The sequence below is a fragment of the Nanorana parkeri genome, unplaced genomic scaffold (genome assembly GCF_000935625.1).
Source record: "Nanorana parkeri isolate BGI_ZX_2015 unplaced genomic scaffold, ASM93562v1 scaffold605, whole genome shotgun sequence".
NCBI classification, from domain to species: Eukaryota; Metazoa; Chordata; class Amphibia; order Anura; family Dicroglossidae; genus Nanorana; species Nanorana parkeri.
The window spans coordinates 1,339,162-1,352,224 of record NW_017306873.1 but is presented as its reverse complement, the minus strand read 5'-3'; the positions used below and the strand labels follow the sequence as shown (position 1 = coordinate 1,352,224).

Here is a 13,063-nt window from a genome sequence, read left to right as displayed (position 1 = left end):
GAAAAATATGTAAGCTTTTCTGATCCTAAAAACGTAATTGTACTCCCTGTTTAATCATGGTAGAACACTAACAAATATTGTTGTGCAATCTTCAACTAAAACTTCATTTATGGTTTTGATAGATTTGGGAAGTGCTTAAACATCTATCATGTTTTAATGCTAATTTTATCCTTATTGAGAACCTTTCACTTTACTTGTTGTTTCCAAGTAAAAGGAAATCTCTCCATTAGGCATGCAGGTAGTTTTAACAGGACAGTAAAAAAAGGGTTCCAGAAACTCCATAAAGGTCTCATCTATGAGGTTTTTTTTTTTTTATGAAAGCCCTTGGGGCAACAGTGTCCATTGTATACATCTAACATTTAATAGATATTAGTATATGTATGTTTCCCAGCTAGGAATAGCACATTTTTCAACATCTAAGCGGAGGTCAACTGTGTGGCATTGGGGATATCTAGGTGTCCCAGGATATACATCAGGGGATGACATGGAGGGTTGTTTTTAAAGACTGTTTAGAAACTGAATTACATTTTCCAGTATTTAACAAGGATGTTGTCCAAGGAAGGAGGGATAAGCATCTGCTGGGGGTGATGTAAGCAGTTTGTAAATGGTGGAAATTGCGTGCCGGGAGGGTAGAAGGTCACCAACCTTTTTATCATTGGCATATTAGAGTAGGTTAGGATGGCTATTCCTTCCTACCCCCTGAAAAGCATATCTCAGTTGTAAATTTTGCAAGAATAAGTTTTTTAGTTCTAAGACCTCATCTTGTAATTGTCACATTAACAGATCTGGTATCTTTGATACCTTTCTTCTTCCAGAGGGTGAAGCCTTCTAATTTTGGTATTTCTGGGTAACAGGGGTTATTGGGGTAAAGTTGTTGCAACTTTCTAGCCCTTAAAGAGACTTAACTTTCCACAATATATATTATAAATTAGTGACACTCTACCCCCAAGCAGATAAATCTGTTAGGAATTTGCAGATTCAGGAATACACATCTGACATTGCAGTTGATTTGTTCAGCAATCCAGACTTTTGTCAGCATTTCTCTAGCATAGATAGCTATTAGCTATTACTAAAATTATTGCATTATGCATAAAAGCTCTGTTGGTAACTCCTTTTCACCTAGAGCCTTATTGTTGGAAAAGGAGGTCAGAAGTTGCTCATTAGTGTTACCTGAATTACTATTTCAAGTTCTGATCTGCTATATAAGCATTCACACTTACAGGTATGAGATTCTAAGGATTCAATCATGAGATTTTTGAGCTCAACACAATAACATAATTTATTGGTATATAGTATGCAGACTTGAATACAATGAACCAACAATCTATTTAACTACAACATACAAAGAAAATATTTCAACATGCCAAATACACAGACATTGGTATCTAACAGACAAACAGACATACAGTTAAGTGGGGAAAGAGGGCATGTATAGTTACCCATTAATCGTCACATGAGGGCCCCATTCTGGTGAAAGAGAACTAACTTCTTTCCTCAATCATTAATATACCCCCTGTGTCCATAGAGATGCATTGCAAGCCTTTGATTGGTTGCCTCCCAATCCCTACTGGGGATTAGAGGCTTTCTAAAACCCTCTATGCAAATCTATTAAGATGAGTGGGAAATTCTAGATGGGCAGGTGTCCTTAGGCTAACCCCAGGCCATAATTTCATCTAAACCAGGGGGACAATCTGGTTGTTTACTAGCGACAAGGAAACCTTTGATGATATTGGACAGAGACAAAAGAGTGTATGCAACCTATTGTGCGAATAAAGGGTCTCGGCTCCGAAAAGACTGATGACCAGCCATACTCTATGCAATTATCCGGACATGCCTGGGCCGAACAATAACCCTATTTACAATTCATTGGTCTGCAACTCCCCTCCACAGTGATAAGCACAACAAAGACTTTATTTCCCTACTAGCTACCCCCACCTCAGGTGAAATATTTAAAACAAGAAATAAAACTATATACATATGTCTTATGAAGATTTGACATAAACTCATAAGGTAAGATTAGTAAATCCCTGTATAATATTTACACTATATAATTATTACAATGTTGGGCCTTGGCAATCGTAGCCAAAACATTTCCACCAAAACACATTTTCTGGGGCACGTTGCAAAATGTTTCCCAGCTGCTTAGTGAAGTTGCAGAAGGATTATCTATGTAATCGTATTTGGCCCAGAGCACTTGCTTTATTAGTATTAAAATCAAAAGGACCTGCGCTATGGTAAAAACCAAACGCGCTGCTGTGCTAAATTATTGTTTGAAAAACACCCTGATATAATTATAAAAACAAATTGCACTGCGCTAAAACAATAAATGTGAACAGTTGTAAAATTCCATATAAAATTGTGCAGATTATAAAAGATCAACAATGTATATCCATATATTAGTGCAAATAAAATTATAAAAGATTCAATATATCCATCACCCCTGTGATAAGCCAATTAATGACCATATTAGTCCACTCTTGGTGAAAAGAACATACAGTATCCTGTTATCTAACTATTCATCTGTGTCAAAAATCCAATTCGTTCAGAAAATGTGCATATCACACAATATTTGTGCCACTCATCAAAGTGCTCCGTGCTTCTGTGTAAACCAATACACCCTTTGTGATGAAGTCAAAAGAAGGGTCCACACTCACCAGTTTTTAATGACCTCTTAAATAAGATGGTGATATAGCGCTTAGTGCGTTGTCTGTTTCCCAGCTGTATTTCTGATATCTCTCTATATTAGCCAGCAATCCCAAACAATCTAATAATCTCCCCAATCGCTCAGAAGGGAGACATATTATGTACTCATAGTGTAATAAATATTAAAAACACGCTTTATTAAAATAGATAAAACTACTCACAGAATAATAAAAAACGATTGCATTTAATGAAACCATACTCTATTCAGATAGTTTTTACAGCTCCACACACGTGATGACATCAGCAAGTGCCTGCCTATTGACACGTTTCATCATAAAAGACTTCGCCTGGACGGCGTACATGCTGAGATCAATGAATCGAAAATACCCTTTTGTCATTACAATTTCCTAGTAAACCACTAGATGTCCTCAGAGCATCCAAATTACTTATTCAGGAATGAATCACAATACATTTTCCAACCATCAGACTGTTTTAACCCTTAAGTTGCCAACCCCTTCAAAACACTTTATAACTCACCTGGCCACACCATTTTTGCAATTTTTCCCATCGTTTTGATTTTCTATTGCGTTGCTAGTTATATATTTTCTGAAAGCACAGGCCCAGTAGAATAAAAAGATGGTGCTACTAAATGTTTAGGCCCTGCAATAATTGGGCAAATCTTTAATCAATAATAAACCGATTAAAATACACAATTCAATTAATAAAGCACACTAAAATCGAAATCAGTGCACAAAACAAATACTTGTCCGACTAAATTTAAAAGATAAAACTGTATTGAGTTAATAAATAAAAAATATTTGTAAAATTTAAATTGCGCCTTTTTGCAAAATGGTAAAAAAATTAAGGAACGCAAAACTGTAAATAAGCGACTTGTGTTTAAAATCATTTGTGCACTGTCTTGGTGTATCACAACACACAGCAATATGTCACAACGCTTTGTCATGCGCTGCCTCAGTTAAATTAATGTTATTTTAAAAAGAAAAGAAAATCAAGCACTGCGATGCATTCTGACAACGCAGCGCATGTGCATGGCGTACACCACAATACGTTGTGCGTGTATGTGTTGGGGGGGTTGTTTTGTTTTTTAAATGTATTTTTATTTCATTTTTTATTAAGTTTTATTTTATTTTTTGTACCGTTGGGAGGGGGGCTTCGGGGAAATATTAGGGGTCTAAACAGACCCCTGACATTTCCTTTTTGAAATAGAAAAAGAAATTGAGGACACGAGTCCTCCAGAGTCCTCAATCTCTTTTTCTGCAGCCTCAGCACTCAATGAATGTAAAGCACTCAGTACAGAGGCTTCCTATTCATAACTGGTGATAGTAAAACATTTACTATCATCCAGTTTATGAATAGGTAGAATCCTCTATACTGAGGCTTCCACCCATTGAGAAACTCATGAATGAACTGGAAGTGGTGTAAAGCATAGTACTACGTGTCCCCAGTTGTTTTGAAACATTGGAGTGATCAGATGATTACTCCAGTGTTTTCTCTGCACAGAGGATCGGTATATTTTACACACATTTACTGATCCTCCCGCTCAGCCATCCGACCCGCTCGTCACGCACACATGACAGAGCCGCCGGAGATCCAGGATTTGACAGCCTGCGGCTCTGCACTCCTCTTGGTCATCCTGGATGTCACAGCTCCCTCCTCCTTTCCCCCCATGCCATTTCTCCTCAAATTCCTGCTGCCTCAGCCCATAGAGGCGGGAGAGCAGCAGGCATCCGAGGAGAAACAGATGCCAGCCTTGAGCAGGCAGGGAGGAGAGACTGCAGATGCCTGCGGCCGGTGCCGGCAAGGGGGGGCGCCCAGAATTTTTGTTAATAGCTGTCATTAGAGGCCTCTCAGCCGCTGATGACAGCTATTCATTTAAAGGGGACCATCAGGGAAACAGTTCTGATCTAAGCTTATAGCAGAACGGTAAAAGCTACCAACGTATGGCATAGACCATGCTTTTTCCAGCTGGTGATGACATCACCAGCTGGAAACAGATGTGTTCCGCCATATGCCGTACGTCGGTTGCAGGGGAAATTAAAAATGGCATCTTACTAAAAATGTCAGAGATTAAGATAACATCCAAGATATAATGTATGGAAAATGTATTGTGATTAATTCCTAAATAAGTAATTTGGATGCTCTGAGGACATCTAGTGGTTGACTAGGAAATTGTAATGACAAAAGGGTATAAAATAGGGCTGGTAATGATTAAAATTTTCCTGTTCGATTAAGCTGTTGGGTTAAACCAGGGCTCTCTAGTGTCTCCACAATCTCTCGTTGAACCAGGAGACTCACCGGCCCAAGTTATTCCGTTCAGGTAACGAAGGGAAGGGGAGGAGTCCGGTGATGTCACGGAACATCGATGTCACCGGACTCCTCCCCCCTTCCCCATGTTAGCCGACAGAGCCACTCGGGGAAGGGGGAGGAGTCCGTGACGTCACCGGATCTCCAACGGAAGACCCGGAAGCCGGCGGAGAAGTGAGTTCTGATCAAAATAATTTTGATCGATCAAAAAAATTTACGATTAATCGATGGATTAATCGTTAATTTCCGCAGCCCTAGTATAAAAGTTTTAGATTCATTGATCTCAGCATGTACGCCGTCCAGATGAAGTTTTTTTATAACGAAACGCGTCGATAGACGGGCACTTGCTGAGGTCATAATGTCCGAGGAGCTGTAAAAAGTATCTGAACAAAAACTAGTTTAATTGAATGTGATTATTTTTTTCTTATCTTGTGAGTAGCTTTATCTATTTTAATAAAGCGTGGTTTTAAAATTTACTACACTATGAGTACTTTATATGTCTCCCTTCTGAGCGATTGAGGAGATTATAAGATCATTTGGGATTTCTTGCTGGCTAATATGGAGAGATATCAGAAGAAAAACCAGCAAAAGTTTAATTTTCAGAGGCATGTAGTGGACTGCAGGTTCTAGTTTCATTTTATTAACATATAAAATTTGTCTGGTACTTAGCAAGTCTTGGAACAACGACACATGACCTATTATACCCTGTCAATATTTACAAACATAAACTCAGAATGGAAAAGCCATGTGTGAAAAACTAGTACACCTGATGATTCAGTAGCTTTTAGAACCACCTTTATCAGCAATAACTTGAAGTAATTGTTTTCTGTGTCAGTTTCTCATATCGTTGTGGAGGAATTTTGGCCTACTGTTCTTTACAACATTGCTTCAGTTCATTGAGGCTTGTGGGTATTTGTTTATGCACAACTCTCTTTAGATCCCACCTGTAATAATCCAATTAGATGGAGGACGGAACTCAGCTGCGGAGTCACATTCAATCTCACGTGCTCTGGCCCAGGAGTACGTGATGGTAAGTAAAACAAACCAAACAATCTCAGAGCATCATCGTACCGCCTCCTAGCGCCAGCTGACTTCTATAGATAGGGAAGTGGGAGAGAATTTAACTATTTATATAAGCATCCCCTGTTGGTGGTTCTCTTATCAATAGTAGGCAGTTCAATATGTTACTTCACATATATATACTGTTAGTGATGGCAAAGTGAGCACAGGATATAGAGGTGTTTATATGTTACATCACATATAATATTATGAGCAATGCCCCTTATGGTTCTATTCCCAGCACAAATGATAGAAGAGAGGGGTAATAGGATTGAGGCTATTAGTAGTGGAATCACAGTCAATATGACAAGGTGATATTCTATGTAGATCCAGCAGGTGGCGTCAGAGTACTCTCACAACTTCACAGACAGTTCGTATCCAGCATGTGTTTGGTTATACTATTCAGCCTCTCTGGTCAGCAGAACCAGAGAGGAATACTTGCGATTAGGAGCTTCTGGAGGACGGCTGTTTAGGAGGCACGGAGGAATCCGGGTAAGGGGAAAAGTTTGAAGATCCAGTGAAGCACTCAGGTTGCGGGATGGCAGTGGTGCTGTGCAATCTGTCTGGCGTTCACCTCGGGTTGTTGGAACGCCAGACCCGGATTACGAGTTCCCGGATTACGTAGACGGACCGGGGGCGGAGCCACCCCTCGCGTCCGTGACGCTACACGGCCGGGTCTGAGGGGAACGTTACAGGACCCCCTGCCAATGGAACGCACTCAGTGGGTTGCAAGCTTAAAAGGATAACGTAGATGGAAGCGTCGGACGAGCAGAGGAGCATGGGCCCCCGCAGCATCCTCCCAGGAGTCCTCCTGGGGCCCATAGGATTTCCATCGTATGAGATACTGGAGCCGGTTCCTAAACCGCCTGGAGTCCAGAATCCCCTCCACCTCGTACTCCTCCTGCCCATCGACCTCGACCGAAGCGGCTGGCGGAGGCCGACGGGTCGGGAATGGTTCGGAGACGTGGGGCTTCAGCAAAGAGACATGCAAGGTGGGGTGAACCCTGAGACTCGGAGGCAGGTCGAGGCGCACAGCATTTTGATTGATAACCGAGGAGATGGGGAATGGCCCAATAAACAGGGAACTGAATTTCCTGGAGGGTGACCGGAGTTTGAGATTTGGGGTCGAGAGCCAGACCTGGTCCCCTACCTTGTACTGAGGGGCTGCCCTGCGTCGAAGGTCATAAAACCGCTTCTGGCGTTTCTGGGCCCTGTCAATGTTGGCTTTGAGGAAAGCTGTGGTCTGGTGAAGCTTTTGGAGGTAATCCTCAGTGGCCGGGTTGTTCGAAGGAAGAGCCCGGGGTAAGAGAAAAGGAAGGTGAAACCCATAGTTGGAGAAGAAAGGGGTGTGTCCGGTCGTGGCACTTACCGAATTATTGTACGAGAATTCGGCCAACGGCAGAAGTGAGTGCCAGTCATCTTGCAGGTGGGTGCAATAGCAGCAGAGATATTGCTCAAGACAACGGTTAATCCTCTCTGTCTGACCGTTGGTCTGAGGATGGTATGCACTCGACATCCTTTGCTCTATTTGGAGCCTGTAGCAGAGAGCTTTCCAGAATTTGGATATGAATTGGGAACCCCTGTCAGAGATCAGGGTCTTTGGTACCCCATGGAGTCTGATAATCTGAGCAACAAAGGCATCTGCGGTTTCGACCGCAGTAGGCAATTTTGTGAGAGGGACAAAGTGAGCCATCTTCGTTAGGAGATCTACCGCGACCATGATGGTGGTGTGGTTAGCAGCTGGTGGAAGATCGACAATAAAGTCGATGGACACAGTCTGCCATGGTACATCGGGAATGGGCAAGCTGACCAGCAGCCCATATGGTGGACCAGAGATAATTTTGGCGCGAGCACATGTCTCGCAAGAGGAGACGTATTTCTGAACGGTCTCTTTCATTCAAGGCCACCAGAATTGCCTTCGAAGCAGCTCAAGGGTTTTCTGAATGCCAGGATGCCCTGCTAGGAGGTTGTCATGACAGCTCTGCAAGATCTGGCACTGGAGTGAGGGAGGTACATATAATTTATCCTTTCTGTACCAGAACCCTTCCGCATCTACCTGCATCTCAGGAGGTGGTGCTTCGGTCACCAGGGCTTCTCTCAACTGGTCCTTTAGGGAGAAAGTGGCATTGATGATCTTCTCTGGGCGAATGATGCTGTCCAGGGACGGAGTCCAAAATGCCCATCGCACTTGTCTTGCTGAGAGAGTGTTGCTTTTCTGAATGTACTGAAGGTTCTGGTGGTCGGTGTAAATGATGATTGGTAGTATAGTGCCCTCCAGAAGATGTCTCCAGTGTTCAAGGGAAGCTTTAATGGCTAACAACTCCTTCTCCCCGATTGTGTAATTTATCTCTGCAGGTGTCAGAGATCGGGAATAAAATGCGACTGGGTGTAATGGCAGAAGAGGAGGGAGGCATCGACTTCCAAGGTGTACTGTAGCCGTGGATCGGGGAGTCTGAGAATGGGTGCGCTGGTAAACTGGGTCTTTAGGTTATCGAAAGCACCTTGGGCTTGCTGGCTCCAATTGAATCGGTTGGTCGTTTTGGTCAACTGAGTCATGGGTTTTGCAAGGGCTGAAAAGTTGCGGATGAACTTTCGGTAGTAATTTGCGAATACAAGGAAACGTTGTACGGCCTTACGGTTCCGAGGAATCGGCCAGTTCAGGACAGAGGTGATCTTTTCCGGATCCATCTGGATTCCTTCTTTAGATACTATGTACCCGAGGAAGGTGATGGAGGAAGTTTCAAAGGTGCACTTCTCTAATTTGGCGTAGAGGCTATGAATCCTCAGTCTGGCGAGTACCCACCTTACATGTTTGCGGTGGTCCTCGAGGCTGTTGGAGTAGATGAGGATGTCATCGAGGTATACCACCACGCACACATCCAATAAATCCCTGAAGATGTCGTTAATGAAGTATTGGAATGTGGCTGGGGCGTTACAGAGGCTGAATGGCATCACTACATACTCATAAAGGCCATACCTGGTTTTGAAAGCCGTCTTCCATTCGTCCCCCTCCCTGATGCGTATCAAATTATATGCCCCTTTGAGGTCCAGTTTGGTGAACACAGTTGCTGACTGTAACCTCTCCAGGAGTTCGGGAATGAGTGGCAAAGGGTACCTGTTTTTGATGGTAACCCTATTTAGCTCCCTATAATCTATGATGGGGCGTAAGGATTTGTCTTTGTTCCTAACAAAAAACATACCTGATGCCGCAGGAGAAGAGGATGGTCTAATGAACCCCTTCCTTAAGTTGTCGGCCAGGTACGTCTTAAGGTGACCCAATTCAGGTTCTGAGAGGGGGTATATTCTCCCGGTTGGTATTTTGCAATTTGGTAACAGGTCAATAGGGCAGTCATAGGGTCTGTGTGGAGGGAGAGACTCTGCATTTTTTAGGCTAAACACGTCTGAGAAGTCCTGGTAGGGTGTCGGTATAATTTTTTCAGTCAAGATGTGGGACTGAGGGTTGAGAGCGAGTATTGGGGTGTACCTGTGGCAGGTGTCACGGCAGTACTGGGAGTACAGGGTCAAGGTAAGAGTCTCCCAGAGGAAAGAGGGTTTGTGCAGCCATAGCCAGGGTAATCCCAGGACTACAGGGATTTGTGGGGAAGGAACTATGTCAAATGCGATGCATTCAACATGATCCCTTTGGGTTACCATTAACAGTGGTTGTGTTTGGTGAGTGATGGGCCCGGACGTGAGTGTACTACCATCAATGACACGTACCAACACCGGGTTGCTTTTTTCTGTCACTGGTATTTTATTCATACGCACAACAGTTGCATCAAGGAAATTGCCACAAGCGCCGGTGTCAATCATCGCTTTAAGGGGTAGTCTTTGTTGGTCCCACTGTAAAACGAGATCGATTTCAAAATAAGTAATTATCTGAGGTTTAGTGGAAAAGAGTCTGAGAGAAGGCCAACACTCACCCTGAGGTCTTCTTTTGAGCTGTGGGCAGGAGTCTACCGCATGTTCCGGCCCTCCGCAGTACATGCAGAGCTGTTGCATCCTTCTTCTATTCCTTTTGGTTTGGGGGAGAGGACCTCTCAGTGTCCCGATTTCCATGGGCACCGAAGATTCACTTGCAGGTGGTTTTTGAGGGGTGTACGATACTGCTGAGAATCGCTCAGAACGTCTCTCTCTTAGACGCCTATACACGGAGATAGAGAGTTTCATCAGGGACTCCAATGAAGTGGGCAACTCAGTGCGGGCTAACTCGTCTTTTAGAGGTTCCGACAAGCCCAGTCTGAACTGATTGCGTAAACTAATGTCGTTCCACTCAGATTCTATCACCCATCTCTTAAATTCCGCGATATAGTCCTCTACGGGTCTGCGGCCTTGTTTGAGGGAGCGCAGAGCGGATTCAGCTGACATTTGTTTACACGGGTCATCGTAGAGAAGGGCCATAGCCTCACAGAACCCGTTAAATGTATGTATAATGGGATCCTCATTTTCCAAAAAGGTGTTGGCCCACGCACGGGGCTCCCCCCTTAGGTAGGAGATGGTGGTGCACACCTTAGTTTTATCAGTCGCGTAAGTCCGCGGTTTCAGGTCGTACATCAGCTTGCAGGCTGAAATGAAGGAGCGATAGTTTCTCCTCTCCCCATGGAAAGGCTCAGGGGGACTGATCTTAGGCTCTGAAGGTTCCGGAAAGGGGGGTCGATTGGCAATATTCTCAGAGATAAAGGCTCTGAGAGTCCTATTCTCTGCCTGTACCTCGGTCATTTTGAGGGTGAGAGCCTCCAGTCTTTGGTTGAAAGCCACCATGTGAGATCTTATCTCCGCTGGCTCCATCTTAACAAGTTCAATCTCACGTGCTCTGGCCCAGGAGTACGTGATGGTAAGTAAAACAAACCAAACAATCTCAGAGCCTCATCGTACCGCCTCCTAGCGCCAGCCGACTTCTATAGATAGGGAAGTGGGAGAGAATGTAACTATTTATATAAGTATCCCCTGTTGGTGATTCTCTTATCAATAGTAGGCAGTTCAATATGTTACTTCACATATATATACTGTTAGTGATGGCAAAGTGAGCACAGGATATAGAGGTGTTTATATGTTACATCACATATAATATTATGAGCAATGCCCCTTATGGTTCTATTCCCAGCACAAATGATAGAAGAGAGGGGTAATAGGATTGAGGCTATTAGTAGTGGAATCACAGTCAATATGACAAGGTGATATTCTATGTAGATCCAGCAGGTGGCGTCAGAGTACTCACAACTTCACAGACAGTTCGTATCCAGCATGTGTTTGGTTATACTATTCAGCCTCTCTGGTCGGCAGAACCAGAGAGGAATACTTGCGATTAGGAGCTTCTGGAGGACGGCTGTGCAATCTCTGTCTGGCGTTCACCTCAGGTTGTTGGAACGCCAGACCTCCGTCTTGCCGTTGCTTATGTTGCGGCGGGGGGAGTTCCCGGATGACGTAGACAGACCGGGGGCGGAGCCACCCCTCGCGTCCGTGACGCTACACGGCCGGGTCTGAGGGGAACGTTACACCACCACAGCACTTCATTCAGGTTGAGGTCTGGACTTTGAGTAGGCCATTGCAACACCTTGGTTCTTTTTTTTTCCCAGCCGTTTAACACAGGGCAAAAGGAGCAGACCCAGACCCAGTCATTGTTGTGGGGCTCAAAGTAGCCTTTGTGGGGCCCCTTGAGCCTGCAGAAGATGCACATGCAGCACTGATCTGTTTACTATGCGATCAGCATCTCATAGTGTTGCTCCGCCCCTGGCGTACGCTGTGTAGCATGACCGTGTGACGTCTCATGCGGGGTCACGTCTCCTTCCTATCTGCTCTTCAGGGAGGAGGACGTCGCGCGAGGGCAGCTTCTGTCTTGTCACACATGCCAATCAGAAGGGTGAGATCTGACATGTGGACTGAGCTATCACTACACTACAGGGACAGAGGCAGTACGGGGGGGACAAGAAAATATTTGCCCAGGGTCCAATCAATTTTAAAGTTGTTGATTTGCTGGTATGCTTGGGATCAACTTTAGCTGTCGGGCAGATGGCCTCGCATTTGACTCTAAAAAAAGTTGGTATGCAAAGGGGTTCATGTCGGCTCAATGACTGCAAGGTCCCCAGGTCCTGTGGCTTCAAAAAAGCCCAAATCATCACCCCTCCACCACTGTGCTTGACAATTGGTATGAGGAGTTTGTGTGCTGATATGCTGGGTTTGGTTTTCGCTAAACGGGACGCTGAGCATTATGGTCTCATTTGTCCAAAGGAAAGTTTCTTGTGGTTTGTTCAGATGCAAGTTTGCAAACCTAAGCCGTGCTGCCATGTTCTTTTTAGATAGTAGAGGCTTTCTCCTGGCAACCCTTCAAAACAAACCATACTTGTTCAATCTTTTTCCAATTGTACTGTCATTAACTTTAATGTTTAGTATGGTAACTGAGGCCTGTAGGGTCCGAGATGTAACTCTTGTTTTTTTTTTTATTTCTCTGAGCATTGCACAGTCTGACCTTGGGGTGAATTTGCTGGAACGTCCACTCCTGGGAAGATTAGCAACTGTCTTTATTGTTTTCCCCTTGTGAATACTCTTCCTCACTGTAGAATGATGGAGTTTAAATTGTTTGGAAATGGCCTTCTAACCCTCCCCAGATTGATGGGCATCAACAAGATGGCGCCGTCTCCTCTTCACCTCCAGGCCGCATATGTCCTTCTACCCAGGACGCCGATGACCGTTGGGACGGTGGTGATCCGGCTCCTGCAGGTAATGTGCCTGATGTCCGCAGTTCCCCTGCCTCCACTTCGTCTCTCATAGAGGGAACGCTGGAAGACATGTTTCTGTCCCAGCATGTTTCCTCTCCCCTGAGCCCGGGCATGCTGGAGAAGGCCCAGAACTCAGATGCTGTGGACATGCCTGCCTGTGTCTCCTCTTCACCTCCAGGCCGCATGTCTCCTTCTACCCACGACGCCCATGACCGCTCAGACGGTGGTGATCCGGCTCCTGCAGGTAATGTGCCTGATATCGGCAGGTCCCCTGCCTCCACTTCGTCTCTCATAGAGCGAACGCTGGAAGACTTGTTTCT

At 44.6% G+C, this 13,063-nt stretch overlaps 1 protein-coding gene across 1 annotated transcript in view; it reads left to right on the top strand.

Annotated features, from left to right (window-relative positions):
• TCF7 (transcription factor 7 (T-cell specific, HMG-box)) overlaps nucleotides 1-13,063 on the top strand; it is a 164,231-nt gene that overhangs the window by 34,021 nt on the left and 117,147 nt on the right. The window lies entirely within an intron of this gene.